Genomic DNA, 16,177 nt, shown 5'->3' with positions numbered 1-16,177 from the left:
AGTTCAGATAAGCACTCTGGGCACCAAAGCTCATATCTCTGAACCTTACTGCTTCAGAGAAATGACTCTGAGTCCACTTCTTACCCAATAGTTTACACAGGGCCCTGGGGATAAGGTGCTGGGAGATAAGTGGATGTGAAATGAGGCAGCAGAAATCTTCATTGGTTCAATCATTTAAGCATCTACCATGTAATAGACCTCGGGCACTGAAGTTCAGAATTGGTGAGGAGAGGTGAGACAATGGAGTGGTTCAGAGCACTGCCTGAAGCCAGGTTGCTGTGTGACTTTAGGCCAGTTACTTAACCTCCCGATGCCTTAGTTTGCCTAGCTGTCAAACAGGGATTGCCCGAGTACGGCTGCAGCAAATAACCGGGGGGTGACGAATAACTTGTGTACGTTGATACAGCAGGAGTGGAAGCCGTTTATTGCAGGACAGGAGCGGTATTTATACATTCCACACAGCTTATCTAATTAGCATAAACTAGATACATCAGTCAACCAATCAGGAATCTCCACACTTAATGGCTCACTTTTGTTACTTCTCAAATCACTCCCTCTGGCATTTTGCCAGGCACCATCCAGACTTGTTTACGAACTCTAACATTCCCCTGGCAAAATGTTAGGTGTNGCCTTCTCACTCCAGCTGTTCTGAGCAGGAGGGAGGGAATCCATGGGTTAGGTCAGCTCTTCTGCTCTCTTCCCCCGTCCTCCAGGGCCCTGAGATGCAGAGCAGCTGGCACCAGCTCCTCCCCTCGTCCCTCCGCAGCTGCTGTGACTCGGGACCCAGACACAGTCTACCCGGAGTGTGAAGCAGAGTGAAATTCCCGGGCGGCATGCCCCTAGAACCCTGGGCGTTTCCATGTGACCCTGGTGTGCTGGGCCAGTAGCTCTTCTCTTCAGGGAGACAATACTAGGAAGTGGAGGTGGAGGACCGGACTTTCTGGTTGCTATCACGAGAGTGAAATGAGGTAATATAGACAATTTTCTTACAGCAGTGCCTTACACAGAGTAAGTGATCAAAATTGCTAAACGCAATGTAGACTTGGTACTTCTCAGAGTTGAGAGCTTGGGGTTTTTCCTTGAGGGGAGTGAGATGCTGAAGGAACTCAAGACCTCAGTGTGGGTTTCTACTGCAGACTTTGGAAGAGGAGCCTAACAGAGACCAAAAGTATGTGGTTCCTACAGACAGAGTTGCCTGTAGGAAATGGATGGGTTTGTACATACGCTGAAGAACAGTTCAAGTCCCTTTTGTCCAACAATTGGTCAGTCAAGAATTATCCTAATGAAAATGAAATCTGGAATTTATTCTGTGGAAGTGGTTAGAACAATGTACAATGATTTAGGTTCAAGGATGTTTATAGCAGCATTATTGGTAAGAAGCAAAAAAGAAAATCATCTTGGTCATATCAGTGTTAAAGTAAAAGAAGCACATCATGGAATGACATAGAGCAAGGTCCAATTTTTCAGGAGAAAAAGTGTCACAAAATGTGTTCTCAACTGTTGGCGACATAGATTTTCTAAAGCAGGAAGTGACTATGAGAGGAGAGGTGAAGAATCTACACACTGGAAGACAACCCTTCAAAAATCTGGGGTGACACATGATGGCTCATGCTTGAAATCGCTGGGCAGAGGACGCACCAGCTTCTCGGGGTGCAGTGAGGGAGCGGGATGGATGGGCAGCAGCTGTAGCCCAGCCCCCATCTGGAGGAGTGACTCTGCTCCGTGAGCTTGATTCAGTCTCTCCCTAGGTTTTCTGTGGGTCAAAATGCTTGTATGAAAAGACTGAGAAAGAGTCAGCCCCACCCAGAGCCCACTGCCCGCGGCGCTGGTTAGAAACAGGCCCAGCCTGGGCTTCTGCCCTTCTGTCTCTTCTAACCCTCCAGCCCTGTCTTCCTCAGCAGCTCCAGATGGGCTTCCCCTGTGTCCCTGTCTGGCTTCCGGACAGAAGGGCAGCGGCTGATGGGCCTTCCTGACAACAGCGTCATTCCTTGGCCCTCAGCCCCACTCAGTCCTGGAACAACGTGCCCTCCCCAGAGCTCACCCAGTGGCCCTGTTATGCCAGATTCGTGGGACCCCAATAGATCTCCAGGAGCCGAATCCGATGCAATCACACAAGAGTCTTTATTGCAAGCTCGAGCCTGGACTCACAACCGTTCCCGATGCAGCGGTCCCAGGGAGTGAGTCCCGGTCCTTTGTTCAGTGAGATTTTATAGGTTTGGGGGGGAAACTCTATGCATCACAACATCACACAGCAAATCATTCCACACCACGGGAAAGTCAAACAACAACTTTTAACATTGATTAGCACATTCACTGGCGGAACAAGTTGGGTAGGGGTGATTGGTTAGTACAAGAGGGGGTTCCTTTGAACTGATTGGTTTAAGCCATGAGGGGAGTACGTGCTGAACTACATGGTTTCCCAACATGTTATCCACCACCATAAACTACTGGGGGTCATCTGGCATCCCAGGTATTTCCCTGTCTCATGCTGATTGGTGGTTGCTAGGGGGTTGCTATGGGTCCTCACCTAGACTGACTGAGTCAGGGACACCTGGCGCCACAGACCTCTCCTGTTATTTACAGACAAACAACTCAGCAGAGTGGGTATGTGCCTGGGAGTGCTCTGTGGGTTTTTTTCCCAAGGACAACGGTCATGCCCCCCTCCTTAGGACAGGGCTTGAGGTAGAAGCTGCTGTTATTCATTTATTTTTCAAAAAATGGAGTCACATCAGTTTCTCAGCCCCACTCCCGGGGCCAGGAGAGGAGGGGCGTGTGTGCAGGAAGGTCCCAGCAGGGCTGCCCAGGGCCCTGTGAAGCTCAGGGCAGAGCTGTCGAGGGAGTCAGCTGAGAGGGGCCAGGTGCCCGGAGCCTCGGTGACAGAGGGTCAGAGGGCATGGGTGATAGAACCGGAGGCTGAAGTAGGGCCGCAGGGGGCTGGAGAAGGTGGCCTGGGGGAAGTGTAATGTGGGACCCACCTGCCCCCTTATAGAAGGAGACACTCCCAGACTCGTGGTCCAGAAGATCCCCACCCGGGTAGGGGGGCAGTTGAGGGGGATGGGACGGCAGGAGAGGGCCCGATGCTTACTGGCACACCATCCCAGGGCCCGGAATCTGCTTGAGGTGACTCTTGGATTCCCCATGCCTTTCCACAACTTTCCTCACAAACTCCAAGCCCCCAGAAAGTCCGGTCCTCCACCTCCACTTCCTAGTATTGTCTCCCTGAAGAGAAGAGCTACTGGCCCAGCACACCAGGGTCACATGGAAACGCCCAGGGTTCTAGGGGCATGCCGCCCGGGAATTTCACTCTGCTTCACACTCCGGGTAGACTGTGTCTGGGTCCCGAGTCACAGCAGCTGCGGAGGGACGAGGGGAGGAGCTGGTGCCAGCTGCTCTGCATCTCAGGGCCCTGGAGGACGGGGGAAGAGAGCAGAAGAGCTGACCTAACCCATGGATTCCCTCCCTCCTGCTCAGAACAGCTGGAGTGAGAAGGCTCTCAAATGTCCCCTGACTCAAAGAGCCACGGGAGAGCTCAGACGCTTTTACCAGGAGCAGATATTCCAGGTCTCCCAGCTTCCCCTGGGAGAAGGGAAGCTGCCCAGGCGTCCCCCTCCATGCTGGCTCACCCTCTGCAGCATTTGGTACAAAACACTCACTGCCACTCACTACCGCCTCATCTTTCTTCTCTACTGGACCAGGACCCCAGATGGCAGGACAAAGGTTATCTTTGATCCTCTCGGAGCCAGGCATGACAGTGCCAGTCTCTGAAGACTTTTCTTCAGCCCTGGCTCCTTCCCCCGGGGCACAGGGCTGGCTGAGGTTTCCCAGATCCCAGGCCCAGCCCTCTTCTTCCCTCTGCACCTCCCTGGTCCTTGGTGGCTGAGTGCCAAGGAGACCCTCGCAGGCTGCAGGTGCACAGGTGTCACTTTGCACCAGACCCATCCTGGACTCTGAAGAGGCAGAGAAATAAGCTGTGGCCATGCCCATCTGGCGAGCGTGGGTTGTTGGTGGGAGCCAGCTCCCCTCACAGGCTGAAAGTGTATGTGCACATGCTGTGTCTGGACCACCGAGCTGAGCGCCCAAGGCCTCCCTCGCCGCCCCAGCCGCACCACAGTAGGCTGTGGGCGTTTCCCTCATGACTGGTGTGGCAGGCTGGCTGTGGCTCACTGCCCTGCCCAGCCTCTCCAGGAGACTCTTCCAGAAGTCACTAACTCCAGAAAAGACCCAACTTCCCACTTACAAGTGTGGTTTCAGCTGAATGCACATCTCTTTCTCATCACAAACTTAAAACAGTCACAAGCTGAACTGTCATAAGCTGGGACCACCCGTACTGGATACTGAAGAGTCCAACTCTGTACAGTCACAGTCCCTGCCTTTGGCGACCCTCTCTGAACTCAGTCTTGTGACAAAGAAGAAACTAAATTTCATTCAAGGCGAACATTTACAAAATCCTGTCTGTTCTTCCTTCTCAAAGCCCTCATAATCTCCTTCTCTGTTGCATTGCTTCAGGGAGTCCTTTGAAATTGTTCCCTTTCCTCTTGAGTAGCCTTGTATAGACCTGGGTATGGATCAGTCTCCAGAGTTCAAGCTGTGAATTTGATGATTGAAGACTTTTGAAGTTAGCTTGCTCTGAGTGGCTATGGCATAATCCAGGGAGACAAACTTAGGCTGGTGGCTGGGAAAGAAACCAAGCTAAGAAAATGGGAGTATGCATGTGTAGGTTTTCCAGGGAACGTGCACAGAGGGAAGCCCTGGGCTGGCACCCCTGGAGTCACTGGTCAGCTTGGAGACCTCGGGCAAGCTGCTTGGTCCCCACACTTGTCCCTGTTGGAGATCAGTGTCTGGAACCTGACCCCTGGGGCTTGAGTCCCAGCATCACCACCCCCTGGTGGATGACTTGGAGCAAGACTTTCATTCTCTTGCTCCAACTCATCCATTCTCTTAAAATAGTTCCTCTATTTTAAATGGCATAATAGTGACCTCTACCTTTGAGACTATTAGGATCAATAAGTGGGAGAATCCCTGGAGAGCACCAGGCTTCTGCGTCTGCTGTGGCCGCAGCTGTTCTAGGAGAGGTGGGTATTTAAAGAGACAGCTTATATGCATTTCCTCACCTCCTTTCTGGGGCTCTCCAGGGGGGCCCAATTAAGCAGCTGCCTGTGCTCTGAGGTCTCCTAGAGGATAGGTGCTCATCACCCACCTGAGACTTAAGCTTATGGGGTTGAAAATCCTGAGGAGTAGAGTAAAAGAACCAAAGAGAAAGTGGGTGGGGAGGGCTTTCAGAAGGGAAAAGAAAAGAGTCTCAACGGGAAGGGAAAGGTCTGCTGCCTGGGGCATCATCAGGGAAGGGAAAGGTCTGCTGCCTGGGGCATCATCAGGGAAGGGAAAGGTCTGCTGCCTGGGGCATCATCAGGACTGGACGTGGGTGTGGGTGGGGCATCCCAGGCCTCCATCCATGGCCCCACCAGGAAGATGAAGAAAGGTCACTAAGACCTTTCCCAAGGGAATCTTGAGCCTAAGACTTTGGGAATCAAGTGGTCACTCACCAGCGTGAGGCCGAGCTGTTCTCCAATGTGCAACAGAAAGAGGGCGGTGAGCACTCGCTGGCCAGAGCTGCGGCTTGCTTGGTGCCTCTGGACTTTGGCTGCTTTCCTGTGCCTCCTTGGCCCTCCTCATCTCTCACACTAACCTGGCTTCTCCTCAAGCTCCTCACTAGAGTGTGTCAGGGAAGGGAGGTGGAGGAAATGGGCTCTTCCATTTGCCTTTCTCGGCCCCTCTAATGGCCTTGGGCTCCACTGAGAACTCTTTACCCATCTCCCCATTGATCTAAATTTTCTGTGCCTTGTAGCTAAAAGGGCACCAGCATGTGAAACTCTGTTGTGGTGCAGAACATGAACCAAGGCCCGGGGGGAAGGCTGGGTCTCCCTTCATCAGGGTCACGGTCTACTCATTCCCGGGGCCTGGTCCTGTTTCCTCTAGGAGCTGGAATGCAGGCTCCTGCATGTCAGTGTGGCCAACGCCCAGTCCTGGTTTTGTGGGCTCATCAGGAAGCATCTGTTTCCTGTGACTGTTACGTCCTCTCTCCTTGCCCTTAGGGACATTCAGAACTGCAAATCTCCCCAGTAGCCTTATCTGGGTAGCTGGGGCAGCAGGGGATTACTCAAGCTGCATTCTGTGGGATAATACCTAATGGAATCACAATATCTCCAGTTTTTAAGGCAGAGCCAGATGGTAGGGGACAGGTCACCCTAGGAGGAAGCTCCTGTGGCACAAGAAGTGATGAAGGCCCGAGGTGGGGCGCTGGCCTAAGGACTCAGGGAGTGAGGAGGGGCTGATCACCACTGTTAATAGTAGGTGGTTGTCTCAAGCCATCCATGGGCTGTGTGTGAGCTATGAGCACCGTAGCTCTACGAGGGGACAGGTCTGGCATTGCTCCCTCATTGGGCTGCGAGATGCAACTGCGCCTCTCCTCTCGCTCTGCCTGTGATCCCACACAGCACCCGGAGATGGGTGTGACTTGCCAAGATGTCAATCAATCTGCTGACCGCAAGACATCAAGAAGCAAGACTCCACCTTTGAAACCTTATCCCCTGCCTTATTTGGTGAAGAACATTCCATCGAAACTCTCCCCATAAAAATAGATTCCAGGTGCACACTCTCTTTTTCAGCTGACCCTTAAGGTCGCAGAGCCGTCCTACCCTCGATATGAAAAGTTACTTCTGTGTTCTGTGCTTTTTCGCTGTTTTCTTAGCTTGATGTTGCGTCCAGCTCTTGTGAACCCAGTAGTACCTGACGCAGTGCTGGTGGGTCTTTGATGAAGGAATGAGTGAACTACCACAAAGCCCCAGGGACGCTGCACAGGATCCAGGAAGAGGGGGAAGGACTAGTTTCAGAAAGGACACCTGCCCTGTTGAAATCAGGGAACAGACCAGGACGGGCAGGTGCAGGTGCTGGGACAGGAAGGCGACACCTCCCTCCGAGGGAGGGGTTGCTTCGCCATCTGGGATGGAGGAAGGATGTGGTGATGAGGATAACGGCAGAGTTCTCTCCTACAGCCACGGCTGTGTTCTGTACCAGGTGTCTGCCCACCTCCCCTCATTCCAGGACATCTGCTCCCAACTGTATGCAGACTTAACTCAACTGCTGGGTGAGGAAAGGGGAGCTCCAGAGAGGTGAAAGGAGCTGGTTTGTCTGAATGAGCAGGTGTGTCAGCCCTGCAGAGGAAGTGGGTGCAGAAGCAGGAGCCAACTGGTTGCCTGTAGGGACTAGAGATGGGGCGATACGGCTGGTGTGGGTGGTGCGTGGCAGATGGAGCAGAAGCAGGAGGCCTGGGCAGTTAAGTGCCCACCGTGCAGGCAGAAAGGGCGGGGAAGCAAGCTTCACATCTGAGACTAGTGTTTTTTCAGCTGTGATTTGTATAGAATACAAAAACGAGTTCCTCGGGTATATCTGAAAATATAGCCTTCAGACTCCTGAGTGAGATGGGAACTAGCTAAAGGTGCAGCTTGGAGAGTTGGAATCTGGCCCCAGCGAGGTCATTTTTTACTGATTTGTGGTCACACACACAGTCCTTAGCTTGAAAACTGGATCTCCACCTCCATCCTTGATTACAGGATGTCCACCAATGATCAGGAGTTTGCTTAAGTATGTGTTGGTAGATTAAAAATAACTTAAAAGATTATAGGTTCTTTAAGAATTGACAAAAGACGCTGAGCTCAGTTTGGTCACAGGTTTAGAAGTCCCTTGGGACATTTGGGTATTATGACACATGGGGCAAGAGTGAGCAAGGCCTCAGGAGAAGGAAACCAGACAAAGCCACCTGTTAGGTGAAGGAGGTGAAGTCTTCAGAACAATTCCAGTTGGCTCGCCTTTCACCTTCTGGCTTTTCTTCAGCCTGAAGAGGAACAAAGAAGTCTTGTGAGGTCACTGGTCCTGATAGCGGCCTGAATGACACACAGAGGAGAGAGAAGCACAGGACTTACTGAGCTCTCCTTTCAGTTTTTCTGCAGAAGGACCAGAGGGTAATCAGTCTCCAGTGGAGGAGCCAGGTGTGTTGGCAAAGGGCCCTCTGGGAGACCTACTGGGGTCCGCACACTGAGTCCCTGAGCTGTCAGGGAGCTGGACTTGAGGTCACAGCCAGGGTCATAGCTCTGGTGGGGTAAGTGGGGTAAGGTTGGTCCAACACGTGGGGAAGGTCAGCATTAGAACTTCAGGCGCCCTCTCCTCACCCTGTCCCTGTCCGGTCCCCTTTCCACTTGTGAGTCTCTCCGGCTTGGTCTCTGACGGCCTTACCTTTGGCCCGACGATCTCGCTCTCTCTCCTGGTAAAGTTTCCAGGTGAACCCAAGTGTGCCCACCAGCAGAAGCACCACAACAAGCAAGAGTGAGGTCCCAGTGGCCACCCAAGGGGAGCCCTTCAGGAAGAGAGTGTCTGGGTCAGAACTGCTGAGCATTATTCCTGTGAAGGAAAATAGGACAGGGCTGGGAGACGCTGGAGCTGTACACAGGGTGCCCCAGGATCCCCAAGATTCCTGGTCCAGCCAGGTGACAGGGAGGGACCTGGCTGGGACAGTGACTCTAGTTTTGCCCTATCATTTGTCACAGGATAATGAAGAAAACTTGAAAGTCATTAAAAAAAAAAAAAAAAGTCCCTGGGACTCAGGGTTAACTCAGGAAGGCAAAAATCACCCCCTGGCATATAGGACTGAAACTGAGGTCCCAAGACATGGCTGGAATTGCTCCTTTTCCCCACGAGGTAACTTCCACTGAGAATCAGCGTGAACAGGGTCCCCTTGAACAACTTGCAATTGTTGAATGAGGTACTTTGGTTGGGAAAAGAAGGACTTAGCCCTGAGTGCTAGTTGCAACTAGTACTAACTAGTCCAACGTGTGACTCTGGCCAGTTCCCTAACTTGTGAAATGGAGGGTCACCTGTGGAGATGGACATGCTGTTTACCCTGCTTTGATCAGTACATTTAAATTTCCTGGGGACTGCTCCTGCTTTGGGAGAGAAAAATTGTTGAGATCCCTGTGGAGTCACTACAGCCTACAGACAGGTGTCAGGCTCTCGTTTCAGATCTGACACTAAATGGTGTTATCTGGGTTCCGGGGGAGGAGCTCTCTCTGCGGTCCGGGAGGAGGCCGCGTGGGTGGAAAAAATCTTCCCGGGCGATACCGGACATTGGCGGCAGTTTCAAAAAATAAACTTTGTTCCTGCTTGAGTGGCTCGTGATTTTGTGCACAGCCAGACTGCGGCAATCTGGAGATGGGCTCTTGAGTCCCTTAACTGAGATGGGCGCAGTCCTTCCGAGGCTGCACAGTTGGACTTCACTAGATCCCTGCTCCTTCCTGGGAGATGAGAGGAGCTGGGTTCCCTCTAAAGCAGATTCCCCTCCCTACTTGCTGCCACCAGACACCCAGATGGAGTACAGGGAGGAAGAGCAGAATCAAAGCCCTTGCCTCGGGGAGCCTCTGTGCTCCAGTTCACACCCACCCCCCTGCACCCCACTGCCCCTCTCGGTCACTCACAGCTCTCTGCTCCTCTGATCCGGTCACTCTGGGGTTCAGATGCTGTCCTTCAGTTGGACTCTCCTTGCCTCCTGCTTCTCAAACTGGGAGGCGGGCAAGTGAGGAGAGCCTGAGCCAGGTATTGCACAGTTGTCTAAGATCTGAGTCTGGCCAAGGTCGGTCTCTGTGCCCCCTACCCTCCAGCACAGGAACAGATTGGGACAGCACGACCTCTGGACATGCACTCTTCCTTCTGCATTTATGATGTATGATAGTGATCATTTCCGGGGAGAAAGCCAGGTGTGGAGCCAGCCCCCACAGCTCAGCCCCACAAGCCTCCATGCAGCACTGTTGTTACCTGGCAAAGGCTTTGAGCCCATGGGTGTCAGCAGAATCCCACACACATGGGTAGTACAGTGCAGGCTCTGGGAGTGGAGAACACGGGGAAACCCAAACCCAAACCCAAACCCAAACAAGTCTTCCCCATCACCATGCAAAACACATCGCTAAACCCTGTCGACTTCTTTAGATCCACTGATAGTCGCAGAAAGGTAGGAGCCATGGAGCAGGGGGCTGTTTCTCAGGAGCAAGGTCAGATAGGATGAAGTCAGAGAAAAGTCAGGGAAATTTCAGAATAAATAAACATTTTGGGTTTCACAACACTCTGAGCAGTGTGATGCAATTCTGTGCTGTCCAAGGGAGGCGTGGGCCATCCCTTTGCCCAGCGTTTCCATGCCAGCTGTGCCACCTGCCCGTCAGGGCACTTCCTAGCTGTCTCTAGGGTCAGATGGGCCATCTCAGAATCACAGAATGAGTGCATGTCGAGAAGTGAAGTAAGAGTTGAGCTAGTTGGGTGCAGCATTTCCATGGTTCTGGTAGGAACAAAATATGTAAGTATGAACGAAATGAAATACGAATTCTAGGAATTATAGAAGAGATTGTAGAAAAAGAAAAAAGCTTCATATCTTCATATTTTTAATAGCACTTCTTCCTGCCTTTTGAGCAAAGGAACTCATGTTTTCATTCTGCACGGAGCCTTGTAAAAGGCAGCCAGCCCTGAATGGGCGTGGCGTTTGCTGGAGGAGGAGTGAAGAAGAGAGTTTCCTAGTGTGATTCTGTGTTGACCTGGGGACAGGGTCCCTGCTGGGACAGGGGAGCCTGGGGCCAGGGAGGTCGTGAACAACCGGGTACACGTGGCTTTTGAGATGCCTGAGAGACGTCTAAACCGCACAGAGTCAGGCAGTTGGAGAAGCTGGTGCTTGGGAGAGAGGTTCTTCATAGAGGGAGGGACAGGCTCATGCACATGGCCAGAGCATTCAGGAACAGAGAGAGGCCCAGGAGCTCCTGCTGGGAAACCTGGAAGAAACAGGAACAGTGAGGAAGGAAGCACACGTGTGATAGATCAAGGGAGCCTTGCCCACACGTGACACTCCCAGGTGCAAGAAACTACACCTCTTTATGTTTTAAAAGAAAATTAAATTCTGTCCTTGGATTCCACTTGGAGGTTTGGCAAGAAGTCCTCTGGCCAGTCCTTTTGCGTATGGCTCCCGACTTTCTGCCGGTGGAGCAACAGTCTCCAGATCTACACCATTTTGCAAACCTCAAGGGATGGCTGCATTGGCATCGTGTATCTTAGCTAAGAGAAAAGGATCCAAAGAGGAAACGTGCAGGCTGTCTCCTGTCTTCTCTGCCCACCCCTTTGCTGCCTCTCTGTAGGCACAAGAGGTAGACTTAAGAGTGATGCAAATACAACTTAATCAGGGGGCCTTTCCCAGGGCCTGTATTTAATTTATATGCATCAATTTTGTATTTTTTTTTTCTTAAAGAGAGTCCTGAAAGTATACAAGCTTCAGGCCCCTGTGAGACACTCTCCCCTCCTATGTAAACGCTGCATAACGTTCACAGCAAACCCCAAGCAAGCTGATGGGCTGCTGTGCTCTAGCCTAGGTGTTCTCACTGAAATGTGGATGCTACCCACTTCCTGTGATGCTCCTCTCATTTGCTATGTTGCCCAGTTTGGTCTTGAACTTGTGGGCCTAGGTGATCCTCCCGCCTTGGCCTCCCAAGTAGCTGGGACTACAGGATTGTGCCACTACACCTGGTGTAGTGAATATGCAAGTTGTGCATACTGCTCAGAGCATTACCAGCTTTTATGACAAATATATTCAAAATTTCAGTCACTTAACCCACTAGCCCTTGACTCTTTGCTCACATAATTGTTGATGCAGTTCTTCCGTCTGGGCTGGCACGTTTCATTGCTGGGACTCCTTTCTGCAGGGGGGAGGGGGCGTCAGGGTGGTTCTCTGGGTAGCCTTGGACTGGCCCAGTTCTCCCCCATTTCTTTTACTTATTTATTTATTTTTGGTATTGGGGATTGAACTCAGAGGACTCAACCACTGGCCCACATCCCCAGCCAGTATTTTATTTAGAGCAGTGTCTCACTGAGTTGCTTAGCGCTTCACTTTTGCTGAGGCTGGCTTTGAACTTGTGATCCTCCTGCCTCAGCTCCCGAACTGCTGGGATTACAGGCATGCCCATTTCTTGCTAGTAGTTCTCAAGAATGGTTGTAGAATGTTCTAGGAATGCAATATGTTGAGATAGAAAGGAAGTACCTGAAACAGCCTGGTCCTGGTTCCTGGCTCCTGCAGGGATGGAAGTCATGGAGGAGCTGTTGAGGACAACCTTGGCTTCGACCTCTCTCCCCGGAGACAGGACATCTTTCAAAGATTCAGCCCAGTAAGTCTCTGAGGTTTCTGACCCAGGAAGGGATGCTTTACAGTGGTGCATGTGGGGCGAGTGTGATTAAGACCCTGTCCCCCAGGGCAGCTTTCCAACGCCTTGGCCACCAGCAACTTTTGTCCTTTGCTGTCCTACCTGCAAGTGCAGATCTGCTTTGCTTAACTGGCTGCAGCAAGTGTTCTGTCTCCCCAGACCCAGGTTGGGGAGCTGCGTGTGGTGAAACTCCTTTGCAAACCCAAGCAGTGTGCAGGGTCCTGTCTGATAGAAGCATGGCTTTCTGGGAGAGCAGGAGGGACAATACCCCCCAGTAGCCAGCTCAGGGAAGAGACATCAACCTGCAACTGGATGATAAGTGGGATGTAAAGTCACACCGTCTGAACTCCACGGAGGAGTGAGCTGGGCCCGTGGACCGTCTCAGAGGAAGGAAAACAGAAACAGGGGAGTATAGAACGTGATCCCCTGGTTGTTGGGTACTTTTGTGCTTGCTCATTCCTGGGGCCAGAGCGCTCAGGAATGGACAGTCAGGTGGACCCGGAGTCCATCTGTACTCAACACATGCATGTTCTTCTGGTCATTATTTCTTAATACATTAGTTAAGGGCTTCTGCAGGAAGGGGGAGTCACTGCCTAAGGGAGAGACCAGGGAGGGCTTACGCTGTCTGTTGGTGTACTCGCTGGGTAAAGCAGCATTGCACACCCAAGTGTCCGGGGGTCAACGGTGAAGTTGTAAATAGGACCAAACTGTCTAGGTCCCCATGGGAGGCCAGTGACCCTGTACTCCTGTCAAGAGGAAAATGGAAAAGAGAGACAGCTCAGAGTTTCCTGAGAGTCTTAGGTACTAGAGGCCACATGACAATCGCTTCAGGTTCCCTGAGGGGAAAAATGAAACTGGTGACATTAAGAAGATGGGGGATGAACACAGTGACCTGTGACCCTTATTTCCCCGAGGGTGGGGCCTTGGGGCCACTTTGGTTGTGGGCGACTGGTTCACACTGCCAAGTGTATCGTAGGCTTTGACACTGGCGCTGCTTGTGGTAGAGAACATCACCCTCCCTGGGGGGTGACGCCCCCTCCCAGGTGAGAATTCAGGTCAGGAGGGTGGGATGTGCCTCCTCCTGCCTGTCACCTGGACGACCAGGCCCCCATATGTCCTTCAACCAAAGCCATATTGCCTACTAATGGAGAACAGGACATTATAGAGTTAGTTCAAGGCTGGTGGCAGATAAAAATGTTGCAGCCTGTTCTGTCACAGTGTGATACCCAGCCTGCAGCACGGAGAAGCTAACAATGGACAGTAGCAAGTTCAATGCCAAGATGGACTGGACTAGAAGCCAAAAAATATGTTCCAGATACAGTCAAGCAAGAGTCGTGACTCTGGAGGCACTGGGCACGGGCTGACAAAAGGGAGACCCAGCAAGTAGGAGGCCCCGGTGGCAGACCCGCAGCTGTCCCATCTGGGAGTTCGCTTGCCTTCCCGTCAAGGTGACTAGCAAGGCCAGCCGTCTTGAATGGGGCCTTCTGAGGCCCCAGCATGACCCAGGCACTGCCTCTGAAGCCTTTAGAGCCTGCTGGCTGCAGTTACTCCCCACCGCCATGCCTGTCGAGTGGGGTCTGGTCCCAGAACACTGCCACCAGGGACATCAGCCTTTCAGAATTTGAACACTTACACAGCCTGAGGGAACCTTTCACCTGGCAACTCTTTACCACACCAAGTCCTAAGGGGGGTAAATAGATTAAATGATAATCCTCGCCACTGATCAGAAGGCTCCTTTTAGGTATCCTCGTTTTGTGGATCTGAGCCGCGTGATCATCTAAGCTTGGAAGGGCTAAAGTCAGAATTAACTCATGGGGGACTTGGGTGGAGTAAGAAGATAGCCTTTCACGGAGGAGATGCTTCCTACTGCCGAGGTCCGCTGGATGAGTCAGAAGGCTTTTTATGCCACTCCTTTTATTCCACAAGTGCAAATAAAAGACTTCAGATTAATGTAAAGAAGTGGAGCAAATGAGTTTTTAAGCCAAGGGTAAATAATGATTCTCTGTTTCTCTCTCTCCAACCGGGGGTCTGGGTGTCTACACCCTGTCTTTCAGGAACTAACTATTCCCTCGAGGATGCAAATGTGAAATAAATAAAGGCCTTGCTTTTCAGAGCTTGTCTGATAAGGGCTAGGGTTAAAAAGCCCACAGGCCCTGGACATCTGAAACTGAGCACCGAGAGAAACTAACTTGAGAAGCAGAGGAAACTGGATATCACAAGGCTGAACTTCTCCAATTCCACAAGCGGCCTCAACACAGACCCTTTTAGAGGCAAATAGAAGTGGAGCTTCCAGGTAGGTGCTGCACTAGTGGATACTGAGCCTTTACAGGCCTCTGCCTTCCTCCTCTGTTGAGAATGACCAGTTACTGGGGTACCCCACCACTGCCCTGCCCTGCTTTCTAACCTTGGTGGTGCGCTGTAGCGGATTCACTGGCTCCTGGGGAACCAGTCCTGCATACCTGTCTCCAACGCAGCGTTCAGTGACGTTAGAGACTTCTGATCCACAGCTCAACTTAGCCATGGGGGCAGAGTTTCCACAATAGAAATGGCTAAGCACGGCACCAGGTTAGGGTTTCTCCTGGAGAGGCCTTTACCAGCACACCACTGCCTGCCTGGAGACGACCAGGAGAGTAAGCCGCCCAGTGAAAATCAGCATGGAAACAAACTGGCAGGAAAGAAAAGTCTTCACTTGGCTGACGCTGGAAGAAGTCAGAAAGTCAGGCTAGAATAAGGTCACATGAACGTGAGACTTTCAGGGTCGTATTGCATTTACAGAAGAATACTATCCACTTGTTTATTTTATTTAACTTGGGTTTTCAGTATGAGGAAGTAACGTGCAGAAGAGAGCCTTAATAAGTTTACTAAGTAATCATGCATTATTAAATGAGGTAGTAATTTTTGGAATTTGGGAAAAGTCATGTATTCTCCACCATATGTATAACATGTGTGTTACTTATGATTCTAGTTACCTTATCACTTGGTGCTTTATGAGAATGATATAGTTGTGAAATTTAATTAAAGTTGCATTAAAACACGGGAGACAAATGAGCCTTTTTTATTAGTAGCATATTAGTGATACCAGTTGTTGTAATAAAAAAACCCATAAGTCTCAGTTTTTCACCTTAGTAAATGTTGTTTTCCCTATTCAGGCAACATCTAATGAAGATTTTCTTTTTAGTCTTCCTACTAGGTACCAAGAACTCATTGTGTGATGCAGGCATGTAGGTCCATGGTGTCTTCTACTGGATCTCAGTATTTAACTAACAGAAAAGGAAAGAAAAGCATCGTCATGGGATATTTTCCTAGACTAAGCCTAAAACAACCCCCTGCCCCCTGCCCAATACCAATGTAGAAGTCAGGACATAATTTCTGCCTAAGCTTTATCAAATGTATGTGTGAATAAGGTAACACAAAAGTGACTACAAAGTCTGGGAAGAATGTTCACAAATTTATAAGCAAAGTAAGAGAAATTATAAGCACAAGTTCTCTTTTCTCCTTGAGGGACAAGTGGGTGAAACTTGCCACTGTCTGGTACATGTCACGAGGGTCTCCTGAGTTAATTTCGGAGATAAGCAATTGGAAGGCCCATGACCTTGTGTTAGAGTCTGTAAACAAGTCAAAATAACACCTGGCATTTTGCCAGGGGAATGTTAGAGTTCGTAAACAAGTCTGGATGGTGCCTGGCAAAATGCCAGAGGGAGTGGTTTGAGAAGTAACAAAAGCTAGCCATTAAGTGTGGAGATTCCTGATTGGTTGACTGATGTATCTAGTTTATGCTAATTAGATAAGCTGTGTGGAATGTATAAATACTGCTCCTGTCCTGCAATAAATGGCTCCCACTCCTGCTGTATCAATCTACACAAGTTGTTCGTCACCACCCCCCCCCCCGTATTTTTTTTTCC

Source organism: Marmota marmota, unplaced genomic scaffold (genome assembly GCF_001458135.2).
Source record: "Marmota marmota marmota unplaced genomic scaffold, marMar, whole genome shotgun sequence".
Classification (NCBI taxonomy): domain Eukaryota; kingdom Metazoa; phylum Chordata; class Mammalia; order Rodentia; family Sciuridae; genus Marmota; species Marmota marmota.
The sequence above is the reverse complement of the archived record's forward strand: the minus strand, read 5'-3'. Positions refer to the sequence as shown.